This window comes from Rhincodon typus, chromosome 43, assembly GCF_021869965.1.
Source record: "Rhincodon typus isolate 14 chromosome 43, sRhiTyp1.1, whole genome shotgun sequence".
Lineage (NCBI taxonomy): Eukaryota > Metazoa > Chordata > Chondrichthyes > Orectolobiformes > Rhincodontidae > Rhincodon > Rhincodon typus.
This window is the reverse complement of record NC_063374.1, coordinates 6,747,860-6,763,774: the sequence shown is the minus strand read 5'-3', so window position 1 is coordinate 6,763,774 and position 15,915 is coordinate 6,747,860. Positions and strand designations below refer to the sequence as shown.

Here is a 15,915-nt window from a genome sequence, read left to right as displayed (position 1 = left end):
GACGTGACCTGCTTAAACGCTAGTCCTGATAATGAAAACTTTTAAACAATGGAAATAAACTAAAGATGGATCTTGGAACAGGCAATAAACATCATCAGTCTTTCACAATAAGGTACCAATTTGGGGCAAAGAAATGGGTTGTGCAATTTATTTTTAAAAATTGACTAGATGAAAGGTGTACAGGTAGGTCTGAAGTAGCGTTTTGTTGTTGCCCTACTTTGAGTCAGCAACGCACAATGCGGTGTTAGTACAGGAGCCGCTAACCAGCTATGTGCTGCTGCTGTGCCTTGTCCCAGATTACTGCATTGTGTGTGTGTGTGTCTGTGTCTACCCCATTCTGTGTGTATTCCTCCGCCTTGCATGCAAAAGCATCCAATGCGATCAGCTATCCAGCCATCTGCCGGGGAGAGGGAACCGCTTGCTTGAAACCCAGTGAACCGTTAGCCAGAACCGCACAAGCCCCCACCGTATTAACCAGCCCCAGAATATCTCATGCCGGATTATTTCATTGGCAGGGCTCAGGAGTCTAGATGCCGTGACTCGCAGCATCGCTTGCAGCCTTCTCCGATCGGGTGGGGGTTGTGGGGGGGTGAGAGGAGAGAAACGAGAGAGATGTGTGGATTTAAAATCTAATCGCCTTCAGCTTTGTGTACAGGACAGGCTGTTTTCGCCGGATAAAGGTACGTGTGCGACCTCTGAGAAGGTTGTGTGTGGGGGAGGGATGGGTGCAAAATGAAAGGGGCATGTTTAATTATTGCTAGATGCGGTCTCCATTCATCAAAGTGTTGTTGCTATACCCCCCATCCCTGTGATGGTTTGGATGACTAACGCTACAATTGGTGACCAGAGATTTCGAGCGTTTTGGGAAATAGAAATATTTCGATCGTGCACTTAAGGTTCCTTCGTGTTCGGGTTACCTTGCATCTAAACATTAAACCGAGAATATTGTTGCATTTTTTTTGATCCGAAAAGATTAAATCTGTACGCTGGTCGGCATCGTGTCTTTTGACTAACGAAATGCCTAAATAATGCTGTTTTGTTTTAGTGGAAACGTTGCGATCTCTTAACGATTTTCTTTCGGTTTCACTGCACAATTTTTTTTGGGGGGTGCAAAGGACATGTTGAAGACGCGGGTTTTCCCCCGTCACTACGCGTTTGGAAAATATTTCTATACAGAATGACTCCTCAGTCGAGTCACTTACCATACAGTTGGAGTAGATGTGATTTTTTAAAGACAGGTCGACATCTAAGCATGTTCAGGAGATACAGTGCTGTGCAATTGCGTAAGTGACTTATCAATTTTCCAGTGTCAGATTAATTTCTTCAAAGTGCACTCAAATCTATTGTCCACAAACAATAGGGGGCTAGTCACGTCTCTGATCCATTTCTAGCTGGTTTCCAATAGGATCCCTTCCCTGGAAAGCTGACTGGATCCTGTTTCCCTCCTGTGATTTTGTTGTTGTTGTTCTTGGTTGCTGAATATCAAGTTCTAGCCAAGATTGGACGAATGCTACTTCCCAATTACCGTGAAGCAATTTTTATTCCCTGTGGCAGGGCAGCTAAAGTGAGAAGCAGAGAAAAATATAGTATTTTGACTGTTGTTGTAATTGAAGGATTCCATCATTTTTGTATCCACCATCTTGCCATGCACAGATTCTGGTCCAGATGATGAGTGGGTAAATCTGTAAGTGATGCAACTTTTCAGTGCAGCCTGTTCTTTCAGTATTCCCTTTTCCTTAGAAAAGTGCCCTTCGCCTAAGAGTGCTTAAGAAACTAACTTGGTTGATTCTTTCTACAAATGTATCTAATTATTCTGTCATGAAATTAGCAAATCTGTGCACTTTGCTAAGTATAAGATTTTATTCCAGTTTATCATTGTATTGAATTGATTTCCCATTTAGAACATTAAATTTCTGCTGCTTGCAGCTATAATCTTATGTTTGTTATTTTTAGAGTTTATTAACTTTTCTTCCCCAATCATCAGATGCCAGAGGTTGCAATTCCATCAGAATAGGTGGGAAATCTAAAATTTTTGGAAAAAAATTGAAATAGTTTACAAAGCACTTGCACAATGAATGGAATATTTGCAGGATGGCTTCTTTGGACTATTGAGAGAAGCCTGCAAAGGGACTATTGTTGCATCATCTTTATTTACAGTAACAGGAATTCACTGCATAGGAGGTCAAATTACAACCAGTATGGTATGCTGAGGTCACAAATAAAAGTGTCCAAAATGAATTCCTTGAACCCTGGCAATCTTGCCCATGAGGCTCAGGGAACTTAGACCATACTTTCTTATTTATTACCTCTCTTGAGGGTTATGAAGCACTGTTTTTAAGACTATTACTTCATTTGAAGGAGGGTGTGAATCCTAAATCAGGCCACTAGGATCTGTTAGTATCAATAACTTGTGATACCTGCAAATCAGTGGTGTTGTGTGTAAGTTATCACAAACTACCTTTAATTTTGTTACTTTTTAAGAAATCTCATAGACAATCAAGAAAAGAAATAATTGCTTAACTTTATTGCATGTAGCATAAGAAAATAAGATCACTCAAGTAAGAAAGTTAAGCCTCACGACTCAACTTGCTATTACCCAATTAATGGTGGAATTTACCTACGATTCCAACCATCAGCGTCTGTCTCTGGATGCCCAAGATTTGATCCTTGTGCAGTGTGGTTCTCCAGAGTTCTGCTGCTGAAGAATCCTGAAGTTGAATTCTTACAGGATTTTCTGCCTTGTCAAGTTTGTGATGTGGCATTATTAATGATCCTTTAGATCTGTTCATCCCACGAGTTTGACTGATTTCCATTTAGTTTAAGCTGTTTTCAAACGTTTAATGTCCTTGTCCCTTTTATCTCAGGAAACAGTTTATTCCAGAAAGAGTTATTGCTAATTCATTCAATCCCTCAACAGTTATTAAAGTTCTGAAGTTTACAGTATCACAGTGGGTATGTGTGATGTAAGGATTTATGTGACTCCAATGATACCCTCCAATTTAAAGGCCTGGATGAGCTTTGTCAGTTTGTTTGCTAATTTTACGTTTTAAATGTTGTACATTTCTTCTTTCCGTACATCATCTTCATTTGGTTTCTTGACATTGTGGAGGCCAGAACAATTCAGCCCACGAATATGTCCGCTGAGGTTGTAGTATCATCTCTTGCCCTTTGGCAATATATTTGAGTTTCAAAAGACATGCCATTCCTCAAAATTTTTTTCTTATCTCTAGGTGACTCAGCTGAGACTATCAATATTAGTTCTTTAACGGGGAGAAAATATGGGAGCTCTTAATCAGAACTCACATCATATGAGTTAATTAGCAGTGTCTGGATTATATCGGTTGCTTTTAATGCTCTGCTTCCAGGCATTCTTATATTTTTGGCTGACTGAGAAAAATCAAATGTAGTGATGCTGATGCCAGTGGTTATACTGTGGATTCATTGTGAAAAGTTTCCATATAGGTCGCTTTAGAGCAGCACTGCCTTTCCCAAAGTGTGTCCCTCGGGCTGGAATCTGTCGGGAAGCTGTAATACTCTTTAGGATTGGCTCATGCTAGAAGTAATTGATCGACAAAGCTTCATCATAACTTTGGCTTTTGTTTGAGTTTTGCCATTCTTTAGATTGATCCTTTGTGCTATCACTGCTCCCTGCTGTCCCATGGGTTTGACTAAAGTTGACAAATTTCCATTTAGTTTGACCTGTTTTCACATGTTTAATGCACCTTTTACAGGGCTGACTTTAGTCAGGTGTCAGTGTTGGTCAAGAACAGATGCTGGTTGTATAATTGTGGACCCAGTTCTCAGCACTCTTGTGACAGTTATTTCTGTCTCTCTCTCTCTCACACACACACACACACACACACACATAACAGCATACTCTCAATCAGATGATTAATGACAGTGAATTTCACTTTATTTCCATTGTAAGATTGGTGTATTAATTTTCCCAGTACAGTACACTGCAATATCAGAAATCATAAGGTGCAATTTACTGTTATTAACTTTGACAAGTTTGGAGGCTGGGGCATTTAACTGGGGAGGAGGATGCAAGGTGGGTATCCCACTACTTTCCTGCTCTGCCCTGATTAAGTTTGGGGCAGGGCTGTTATACGATAGAAGATAAGGCGTCTTAAATATAATCCAAATTTACACTTTTAGTGAGAGCATTCTCAGTTAACCATGCTCTGTAAAACTCACACCGTATTAATTACTAGCTTCTCATATTGGTACAGCCAATTCACAACCAAATAACCATAAATTAACATATCCATTACCTGTTCCCTCATTCCATTAGGTCTCAGGCATTCCTTTCAACTGTATTAAATTGTAGCAAAGGCTTGTGAATGGCTTTCTTGCCCGGTGCCAATTTAGGCCCTTAAGTGAGCATTTATTGAGTTGACTCACTATGGGGCCTTATCTCACTGCTGCTGATATTCATGCTTGTTTACAGGCCCCCAGATGGAATTTCCTTTTTGTCAGGCACTTGATAACTGATTGAGGGGCCTAGCATCTGCTGAAAACTAGCCCAGGCCTTTCTTCTAACCTTCATCCCTGGCAGACTACCTGTGATCCATGTGACCTCCATCCTACCCTGTCTTTGGGGTGCCTCGCTGATTCTTGACCTCTAGTGGGTGCATTGCTGGTAGCTATCACAGCTCTCCTTGCTTCTGATTGGCTAGCAGCTCTAGAGGAGTGGATTCCCCCCACCCCACCGCAGGTCCTTGATCACAGGTGAAGGCTCTTCGTTGGCAGCTGGAAGTACCTAATTGCTATGTAATAAGGCAGGCCTTTCCCAACAGAGAAGGTGTGGGGCTCTCACTGACTCTCGAGCCAGCAACGAAGAACACTGTTGCCTGGAATAAATTCTGCCCATACTCCACGAAGGCAAAGTGACCCATCAATGGTCGATGGAACTGAGACAGTCACACACACAACAAAAACAGCATTATGCTACAGTTTGTATTTGGAATAAACCTATGAACCTTAATGTTTTCATAAAAATGATTTGTATTTATATATCATATTTAATGTAGAAATGTGCCCTACTATGCATCACAAGTTACCTGACGAGAATGAAAGTTAAGACAAAGGAAGGCATTAATAGAGGGGCCAAAAGCCTGGTTGAGGTTTTGAAGGGAGGACAATGAAGTGGAGAGATATCGGGAGAGAATTCCAGAATGACTGTTAGAAGGCCTAAGGCAAGACCACCAATATTGAGCAAGTAAGGATGCACAAAAAGAGAGAGGAACAGAAAGTTTGGAGGTGTGAGAGGGAGGGACTGGTGGTCATAGTAGTAGGGCTGGAAGAGGCATAGGGTGAGGCAATATCAGGATGGAATTGAAACACAAGAATGGGAACCTGGGAACTTGGGGTACTACAGTTGGAGAAATAGATAGGCTAATGTTTGAAAAGTTGAGCCTCAAGATGAAAGAAGCATAAATAAGGGGCTTCAACAGCAAGTTAGCAGATGCAGGTGGTATTGTGGAGTTGGATGCAGGTGGTAATTTTGATGAAGAGGATGTGAGATCAGAAGCTCAAAAGCCTGCATGACTAGGTTTATTTATGGCAAATTCCTGTCAAATGTACACCTCAACAGACTTCATGCTTGCAGTTTTTCTCGGCCTTTATTGATGACCTATCTGCTGTTGGATATTTATAGAACTGAGATAGACTGCTTTTCCCTCCATGTTCTACAGCGCATTAAAGACACGAGTTCTAATGAAAGACAATATCACCACGGTTTCTCATACAGTGAATAAAAGGGTGTTATTTAAATTGATCTGAATTCTTTTTTCTTCATCTGGGAAGCTGCTTGATCTTCACTTGCGAACAGTCTAGAACAGTAAGGTTGAATTGTACATGTGTATCTGATTCCCTGTAGTATACTGCATTCTGCAAGAATTGGGTTGTTGTGGTGATGATTGATGCAAGTTTGTACTGTTGAACTAAGTGGATGTCTGAGGCAGCAGGAGTTGTAATTGCCCCCAATGTCTCTGATGTAGCTTCAGTAGTATTGACAAGTTTAATATTACTGCAGTCGAAATTGGTTAGCTACGGGATTTAACATGTGGCAATTGATGCTTCTGTTCAGAGCCACTGCTTTATTTGGTCAAATGAACTGTGATCCATGCAACTCTTTTTCTTTGATCTTTGTGATTTTAAACTGGATTTGGATTAATAAGGTCTTAAGAATTCAATTTTTTAAAAAAATATTTAATTCTTGTTGATTTAATTCAGTAAATGGATTAATCAAAAACTGTTTTATTCTTCTTGAAGTTCTGTGAACAGAAAAATGCTATTGAATATCTTGAGACCGTTCCATCATTCAGGTTATGAACTTACAAACAAGCCCTAGGAGTCTGCTGCACCATTTAATAAGATCTGGGCTGGTCTGATTTAAATGTCAACTCTACACTCATACATACATGTGGTAGTCTTTCATCCCGTTGGTAATCAATAACCAGTCTACCTCTGGCTTAAAAATATTCAAAGATTCTCTGTCTTTTGAGGAAGTGAATTCTGAAGACTCTCATCTCTGTCTTAAATGGATGACCCCTTATTTTTAAACTATGGCCCCTTTTTTGAGATTCTCCCACAACCGGAAACACTCTTTCAATAACCACCCAATTCAGTCCCTTCAGAATTTTATGTTTCAATTAAGTCACCTCTGAGGCTAATCCGCTCATTCCAGGTATTAGTCTAGGAAACCTTTGAACTACTTCCATTGTATTAATATCCTTCCATAAGTATGGTGACCTGTTCTGTACACAGTCCTCTAAATGCGGTCTCACCAATGCCATATATAACTGAAGCATATCCTTCCTATTCTTGTATTCAATTTCTGATTACTTGCTGAATCTGCATACTAACCTTCTGTGATTCGTAGACTAGGAAACCAAGATCTCTTTGCATTTCAGAGCTCTTCAGCCACTCACCATTTACATAATATGCTTCTTTTGTATTCTTTCTGTCAAAATGGACAGTTTCACACTTTCGAACACTATACTTCATTTGCTAGATCTTAGCCCACTCACTTAACCTTATGTCTTCTTCACAGCTATCTTTCCTACATATCTTTGTGTCATAAGCAAATTTAGCTACCATACCTTTGGTTCCTCCTTCATTCCAAGCATTTGCACCAATCACCCAACATCGATTCCTGTGGCACACCACTTGTGACATCCTGCCAACTAAAGAATACTAATTTATGCATACTCTCTGCTTCCTGTTAGACAACCAGCCTCCTGTCTGTGCCAATACATTACCCCCGACACAGTGAGCTTTTATGTTCCGCAATAGTCTTTGATGTGGCACCATATCAAATGCCTTCTCGAAATCTAAGTACAATACATCCACTGGTTCCGCTTTATCTTCTTCAAAGAACTCCAGTAAATTAGGTAAAACATGAATTTCCTTTAACTAAACCATGTTATCTTTGCCTGATTATCTTGAACTTTTCTAGGGGCCCTGTTATAACATCTTTAATAATAGCTTTTACCATTTCCTTCTGACAGACTTTAAGCTAACCAGCCTGTAGTTTCCTGCTTTCTGCCTCCCTCCCTATTTGAATAAAGGAATTACATTGGCTATTTTACAATGGAAATAATCTTCCCTGAATTTAATAAGTTTTAGAAGCCTAAAATCAATGCTTCAACTATCTCACTAGCTATTTATTTTAAGACCCTAGGATGTTTTAAGACCCTAGGATATTTATCAGGACCTGAGGACTTATACAGCAATTTACTCAGTACTACTTCCCTGTTAATAGTTTTTTTTTGATTTCCTCCCTCCCTTTCAATTCCCAATTTATAACTATTTCTGAGATATTACTTATATTTTCTCTAGTGAAAACTGATGCAAAATATCTGTCCAGTTTGTCCGCCATCTTCTTATCCTTCATTACTAATTCTCCAGACTCATTTTCTAGGATCAATATTTACTTTTTTAACTCTTTTTTAAAATATCTGAAGAAACTTTTCCTATCTGTTTTTATATTTTTGGCTAACTTTCTCTTGTACTTTTATTGTTCCTCTTTATTAATCTTTTAGTAATTCTTTGCTTTTGTTTAATTCTGTCCAGACTTCTGACTTGCCATCCATCTCTGCCCAATAACATGTCTTTTCTTCGAGTTGGATACTACTTTTGATGTCTTAGTTAACCACAGATAGCAGGTCTGTCTTTTAGAGTTTTTCTTATTTGTTGGAATGCATCAATTCCACATGTTCTAGAATATCCACTTAAATGTTTGCCACTGCATCTATATTGACTATCTCTTAACCTAAATCACCAGTTCACTTTCACTAGGTCTGCTTTCATGCTGTCCTTGTTTAAATTCAAAATAGTAGCCTTTGACTCACAATTCTGTCCCTTAAACTGCATGGTTGTTACTCTTGAGGGAGAGAGAAAGAGGAAGAGTGTGTGTGTTTGTGTTTGTGTGTGTGTGTGTGAGAGAGAGAGAGAGAGCGAGAGAGAGAGATGAACTGCTGCAATACTTGAAGTGATGTTGCTGTCAAAATGGTCGTAGGTAATCCATATATAACCTACATATCATGAATAAATAATACAACATTATGCTCGAGTCAAAATGGTATCTTGGAATAGAAATGGAAGTGATGGTGTTTCTATGATCTTGTAGTCTTGTCTTCCTTGCCAATAAAGGTTATAGACCTGAATACTGCTGTTGAAGTCAGTTTGGTGAATTGACTCCATGCTCTCTGTAGATTAAGTACACCACTTTCAGTTTGTTGGTGGTGGAGGGTTGGATATTTAGTTCGTTGGCAGGGTTGCTGATCAAGTGAATTACTTTCTGGTGCACGTTGTCAAGCTTTTTGAGTGTTGTTGCAGCTGGATCCATTAAAAAAAACTGGATATTGACTGTTGATCCAACAGCATTACTGTTTCCATGGCCTCTGAAATCACATGGATTTCCAGAACGTTGTTTTTCTTTTTAATAAGTAACAGACTGTCTATCCTTTTATTATGATAACGGACCTCTTTTTGTGTGTAGCTCATATTTTCTCCATTTGCTGTTTTGCTTATTGTTTTTGCTGCTAGCAGTTTATGTGAGATTGATGATAAAAAGTGAAGTTATTGACAGGTTTGTGGTTGTATTTTTCAACAAATCTAATTATGTTTTGAGGAAAAACATTGCATGTCCGAAATAGTTTATTAGACTGACAAATGAATAAATCTGACTTTTATTTCTTGCTCTTGGGATATGGACTTCGCTGGTTGGACATCTCCAGTTGTCCTTGAGAAGGTGGTGGTGAACTGTCTTGTTGGACCATTGCTTATGTTTGATTAGCTAGTAGCAGTCAAGTATCTGCTCTTTATGGAGAATGATGATGCTGATAATGCAGGGAAGAAAACTGATACTTGTGTTGATGACGTTTTAATCACAATTGTGTACCATATCACACCTCTCAAGTTTTTCAGGCTGGTGGGGGTATTTTCCTGATGTCGTTGATTTTTCTGTTGTTCACTGTTAAACACCAGAAGATAAATGTTTTTGAACAAAGTCCAAGTCCACAGTTTTAGTGAGATCTTTATTTTGGTTAGCCACACTCTATAAAACCCACACCCCATTGATCACCAGCTCCCCATGCCATTATGGACTACTTCACATAAGCAGTGATTGCTTATGTTCTGGTCAGTCACCTCCTTTCCTGGGATTATGCTGCCTGGATTCTGGAAACTGCATTCCAGCATGAACTCACAGATGCAGCTCCAGCTTTTCACTGACAGTTAACTTCACCAAATAGTACTACCTCCCCTCAGTTTTTCCATGACCTCTAATCTTGCTCCGTGACCTCCAGTGGTATCTGGAACTCCTTGAGTCCTAATGGCACAGAGATATTCAACTATTCTTAGGACCTCTTCCTGAGCCCCAAGGTGTAAAGTCATTTGCCCTCTCAGCAGTCGAGCTAAACAGCAGCGCCACGTAAAATGAGCCAGCTTCTGTCTATCTCTTTCTGACATACAAGCTTGCCGTGTTCCCCTCCTCCAATTGCTTATTACTTTTGAATCGCTCTTTAGTGACCCATTGAAATGTTTTGAGTGACCAAACAAAACTTTGCAACAAGCCACATCCTTGATCCTAGACAGGCTTGAATGTAGTTACCTACTAACCATTGGAACACCCAATTCACTGAATGTTACAATTCACAGATTGCTGGCTCCTACATGGATTGAATTGATAGATCATAGAATCCTTACAGTGGAAATAGACCATTCAACGCATCGACCCTCCAGAGAGCTTTCCACCCAGACCCAACCCCCTACCCTATCCCTGTAACCCTGCGTTCCCCATGGTTAACTCACTTGACTCTACATATCCCTGCACACTAAGGGCCAATTTAGCATGGAAAATCCACCTAACTGCACATCTTTGGACAGTGGGAGGAAACCAGAGCACCCAGAGGAACCCCACGCGGACCACGTGCAAAGTCCACACAGACAGCTGCCCAAGAGTGAATTTGATCCCGGGCCCCTGCCACTGTGAGGCAGCAGTGCTAACCCCTGAGTCACTGTGCCCGCCAGTAAACGAATTAATTACATTAAAACATTGTGTGAAATTTCTCCTTCTCCGACTAAGGAATACATAGTGAAGAATTTGGTGCAAGTACGTTAAACATTTCTGTTGGAATAGCACCAAACAGAAGTCTACTTGTAGATCCATAGAGAGGCTTATTTTTCAAGAATTATCGGAATAAAAATGTCTAGGTCTAAAAATTTTAAAAAGTCGGTTTAGTAATTTTTATCATGGCATGTTTGTTTCAGGGAATCATATTCAAGAGATTGTACTTCCAGTATTCAAGCTTTCTGAATGTGAGAATGGGTTATAAATGGAGGTATATAATGAGAGGTACAGTTCTATAGCCCGTGCTGTCACTTGTGGAAGTGTGCCTACTAGGATAGAGTTGAGAAACCTGAAGAACATATGCTAAGGCAGGAGGAAAGGCTGAACCTTGATGTCTTGGAGGTATCCTCAGCATCTCTTGACAGGGTCACCAAGTCAGGTCCTGGAGCATGCCAGTTTTGTCAGTGTACTATCATTGCCATGCCAATGACTTTAGTGATGGCTTATTCATTGGAAGAATGATGGTTATATTCCCAAAAACCTTTTGGAAGGAGACCTGGCCAAAATGCAAGTTCATGATCTGCTGGACGACCCTGTCTCTTATACAAGGACATTTGGAAGTAAGATACAAAGGTTGCTGATGTAAACTTAGATGACTGGGAGATCGTCACTGATGGCTGTTCCATGTAGAGGCTATCTGTTTTTGGAGGGTCATTGGAAGAGATGAGGAAAAATGGAAAGCTCAGCTGCCCAAGGAGAGGGCCTGGAGAAAACAAAGATCAGTGAATTCTACCCCTTCTCAGCCCACTGCCTTTATTTGCAGTAAGTGCAGCAGAGACTCCATGCCTGATTGGGGCTCCCGAGATACATCTGACAAAGCCTAACATAGTTTGTGCTGTGTGGTCAACTCTGTTGACTTACAAGATGGAGGGCACCCAATACTAGAAGCATAGATTTTCACCAGTGATCTGACAGATCTTTTTAGTTGTAAGAAGCTAGAAGATACACTAGATTGACACACTGACCTGGGTTCAAGTCCTGCTAGGGCTGTGATGCTAGTTTCCTATCTGTATACATCAAGTTCTAGGACCATAGTTACCCAGTCATGAAATCGTAGAATCATACAGAACACAGGAGGCCCGATAAGTCTGTTCTGACAAAAGAAACCACTCCATATCTATACAAGTCCCACTTTCCAGCACTTGGTTCACAGCCTAGCATGTTACGACATTTCAAGTGTTCATCCTTGTACTTTTAAAGGTTGTGAGTTTTCCCACCTCAGCTACCCTTCCAGGCAGTGCATTGCAGATTTCCACCACCCTATGGGTGAATTATTTTTCCCTCAAAGCAAAGTGTTTGATTAACACATTCTTAGACATCTTAAGGATGAATGAAATGGAAATTGGAAATGGTTTCTTTTTTCAACAAAAAAAGCTTTATTCCTGTAGGTCAGTCAAGGACAACCAACAACTGTGACAAAGCCTTTCAATTCCATCCGTGCTAAGTATTGGAAGTAATAAAAATTAGAAATGTCAGACACATAAGCCTCCCATGCGATTGTATAAAATTATAAGCGCCGCAATAGAGTGGATAGCAAGAATCTATTTTTCCTCAGCAGTGATAGTAGAGACACATTTCCTCATTGCACATTAAAAGTACCTGGAATTCACAAGTACTATAACCTATGGAGTTGATAGCCTATAGCAAGTAAGTGGGATTAGGCTCGATAACTGTTTTCCAGCTAGTGTTGACACAGTGGGCAAAAATGGCCTCTGGTATTGTAATTGTTTTGTGAATTGATCTACCCTCTGACTTAGGATGGATTCAGCACGTGGAAAGTATGGAACATATATATGTCACAAAAGAATATTCTCAAATAGTAAAAGTGAAAAATGTTTGTGGTTTGTATGTAGCTGCTGTTAATTTTATTTTCAAATGAAACCCATGTGTATATCAGTAATATTCACACATGGAATTTGATGCAGAAAAGAAATGCAGTGCATTTTCAAGTTGGTATTGCTGAGGATACCTTTCAGCCATCTCAGCTTATCCTTCCATGTGAATTCCATCATAACCAGAAACTGAACTGAACTACTCGTATGAAGACTATGGCTACAAGAACAGGTCAGAGACTCGGAATTTTTTGTGCTACTCTCCCCATACAAACGCAGTGAATGTATACTTAACATGCCCGAACTTCAATCCCTTGTTTGCGATGCCTTCTGTCTTTTGTCTTCTACAGGCATAAGCAGCATGTCTCCTTGGCTAAGAGGGTGATGTGACAAGATATCCTCATCTCCACTTCTGAGGAAGAAAGCACAGATGCCTTAGTGGGTACACTGGCAAGGGTGCCTCTTGCACTCCCCACCGATGTAGAGTTACTGACACCTTGGTGTGAATATTAACTAGATTAGAGTTCAGGCACCCTTTGGTGAGCACATCACTGCAATGTCACCACAGCTAGTTCAGGAAGAAATGCCCCAGATTGTTGGCATTTCAAGAACTGCTGGAGACCAGGTACCTGCTTATTCCCAGGCAGGAGAGGACCCCATGGTGTCATCAATTTGCGACTTTATTAACTGGCACAGGCAGACATAGGACCAGCAGACATAGGACTAGCAGATGTATTTGTGAGGGTCTGGGCAACCTGTGAAAGATTTGATGGCTTCAGTACCTTAGATTCTGCTGCCTCAGGCATGTGACTGTCTGGCTGATTCCATGGTGGCTGGTGGCTGCTATGGAGAGCCAAGTCCAAGGTCTGCTGGGCATGCATACTCACTGCGCTCCGTCGCTAGATCCATTAGTGGTCAATGCCAACAGCAAGAGGATGAGATACTTTGAGCTCCAGGTGCCCTTCCTCACAAGAAGGCCTGACGGTGCTAGCAGGCATCCAGTCAGAGGAGGAATCATGTACAGGATCCCAGAAGTCTCCTTAGGACACTCCAGAGGTGGCTGGGTCTTCCATGATAACCAAACCTACCATCCTTAGCCCATTGGAGTACAAAGTGAGGAGAGCACATTGCCTCTGGGCAGAACACACTCAACATGGCTTGGCCGTGTAGTCACACATCCACTTGGGGTTGCCGAACCAACAGTCCCAAAGCCAGTAGGTTATAGTGTAGGAGAGGATTTCTCCACCTTAGCTTCAGAACCTGGAATGACACTGTGACATAATGGGATGGAGAGTGTAAGAGCAAAATGATGGCATGGATAACGTCGCTAATTACATTATCACATTTATGAATAGATGTTCACTTCTCACCATCAGTATGAGTGAATGTCTGTCTATTGCAACTACATGAATGAAAGTACAGAGCATTGCCGTTCTTAACACTGTGCAAGGTTTTATGGTCCAAGGTGTGAAGTGAGCACCTCCTGCATCATGTGCAGGTTATGGGAACTTGGAAGGTGCCTGTAACTTTTGCAACTAGCATATGCATTTTTCACGCAGGAAAATACACTTGTGCAACACAGACATTAGTGGGATTGATTTGTAACATTACATGATGTGGTCAAGAGTGCATGGGACTGCACACCAAAGGTTAATGCCTAAGGGTCACATAGTGTGTAGTGCTTGCAAACATGTTTCAGCTTTAGTATATGGATGTTTGTGTAGTGCTGTTGAGCTTTGATTTCGCACAGAGTTGAAACCCTCGCCATCACAGAATGAAACACTTACCTTACCTATTCTGTGTGTGATGGCAGCCATTTTTAGCTCCATTGCGCACTTGTCATTTGTAGCATGATGGAAGGAAACAGTGGTTGCTCCTTACACAGTGAGACTCAGATTCACTCTCATATTGTTGGTGAGACCCCAAATATACATATTTCCTTCTGGATAGCCCTCCTCGTCAATCCCATATGTTTGAACTTTTCCCAATTCCCACTCAATCCATCCAGTTAAGTTTTCATCTCTCCAATTTAACCTCCAACCCTCAGGCACATAAAATGAACATTCCAGATATGGTATAATAGAGAACTGTGGATGCTGGAGATCTGAAACAAACAAAACAGAAATTGCTGGAGAAACAAACCTGCGGAGTTTCTCTAACAATTTGTGTTTTTGTCTATGCCAGATACATTAATTCACTGTTTCTTCTCTCTCTCTCTCTCTCCCCCTCCCTCTCTCTCTCCACCCTCCTCTGCCTCTTACGCCCACCCCGTCACTCCCACTCCCAAGGAAACCAGAGTGCTGCTAACTGTTGATAACTGCTGTTCCTACATTACCCTTTCCCTTCAATACTGTATCATCTCCCCCAATATATTGAGTTGCTCCAATTCACAGTTGTAGTTCTTCCTGCATCACAGCATTAGCCTCCAATGCCGATAATTTTGTAGTCTCCCTTCCAATAGGAGCGACCCCTAATATTACCCCTTAGGCTTTTAGTAGACGGATACCTCAGGACTGATCAGCCCATCCACTTGAATGACTTAGTCAGACAGCCCCAAATGATGATACCTAACCATCTTATGACTATCCTGCACTGGTTGCATTGGATCCACAGGGCTGACTATTGTCCACTCACTTTCTGTAAGATGTACAGACTGCCTGACTGTGCCCCAAGCATTCGACTGACCATTCCTAAGCCTCTGGACCTATATTGGAAACAACTCTTAGCTTAGTGTACCTGGGCTCCTACTTGAATGGCAACTCCCTTAACTTGACTGGGGCTGCTCTCCTTAGATTTTGAGACATTACCATTTGCTTGCAGCACATGCAGTGCATTTTGCCCGTACGTACCTAGAATGTTGTTCAAGTGTGAGATTGATGTAGCGCAGTGCTGTACAGCAAATGTTCACTCCCTTGCCTGGTGACACTATGTCAAGCTGTCTGGCTTTGTCTCTGCACTAAAAGTCAAGGCAGAAGTACTATGAACCTTAAAGCTCTAGGTGAGGGGGCTCCGTTCAAAATGCAGTGCAAGGCAAGGATTCTGTGAGCATCAAAGTAAATATAAAGTGAATGAATACTAAGATGGCAGCACGGTGGCTCAGTGGTTAACACTGCTGCCTCGCAATGCCTGTGACCCAGGTTTGATTCCAGACTCAGGCATTGCACATTCTCCCCGTGTCTGCGTGGGTTTCCTCCGATTTCCTCCAGTCCAAAGATGTGTAGGTTAGGTGGATTAGCCATGGGAAATGCAGGGTTACAGGGGATGGATTAGTAGGCTAGGTCTGGGTGGGATGCTGTTTGGAGGGTCAATGTGGACTCGATGAGCTGACTGGCTGCTTCCACGCTGTAGGGATTCATTGCTTCTAAGACAGTGAGCAAACAGCCTGAGATGCTCCCTGGTCCAACTGTTGAGATGGGAGCCCCATTCCTGCATGCAAAATGTCCT

The 15,915-nt window shown here is 41.3% G+C and overlaps 1 protein-coding gene across 3 annotated transcripts in view; it reads left to right on the top strand.

Moving 5' to 3' along the window:
- The first annotated feature begins 552 nt into the window (after positions 1 to 552).
- LOC109918809 (spectrin beta chain, non-erythrocytic 1-like) overlaps positions 553 to 15,915 on the top strand; it is a 258,622-nt gene continuing 243,259 nt past the window's right edge. The window contains exon 1 of one of the 3 annotated variants that reach the window (XM_048619799.1): positions 553 to 680. The gene's annotated coding sequence lies outside the window, so the exon portion shown is untranslated. The remainder of the gene's footprint in view (positions 681 to 15,915) is intronic. The other 2 variants (XM_048619794.1, XM_048619798.1) reach the window with 2 other exon arrangements.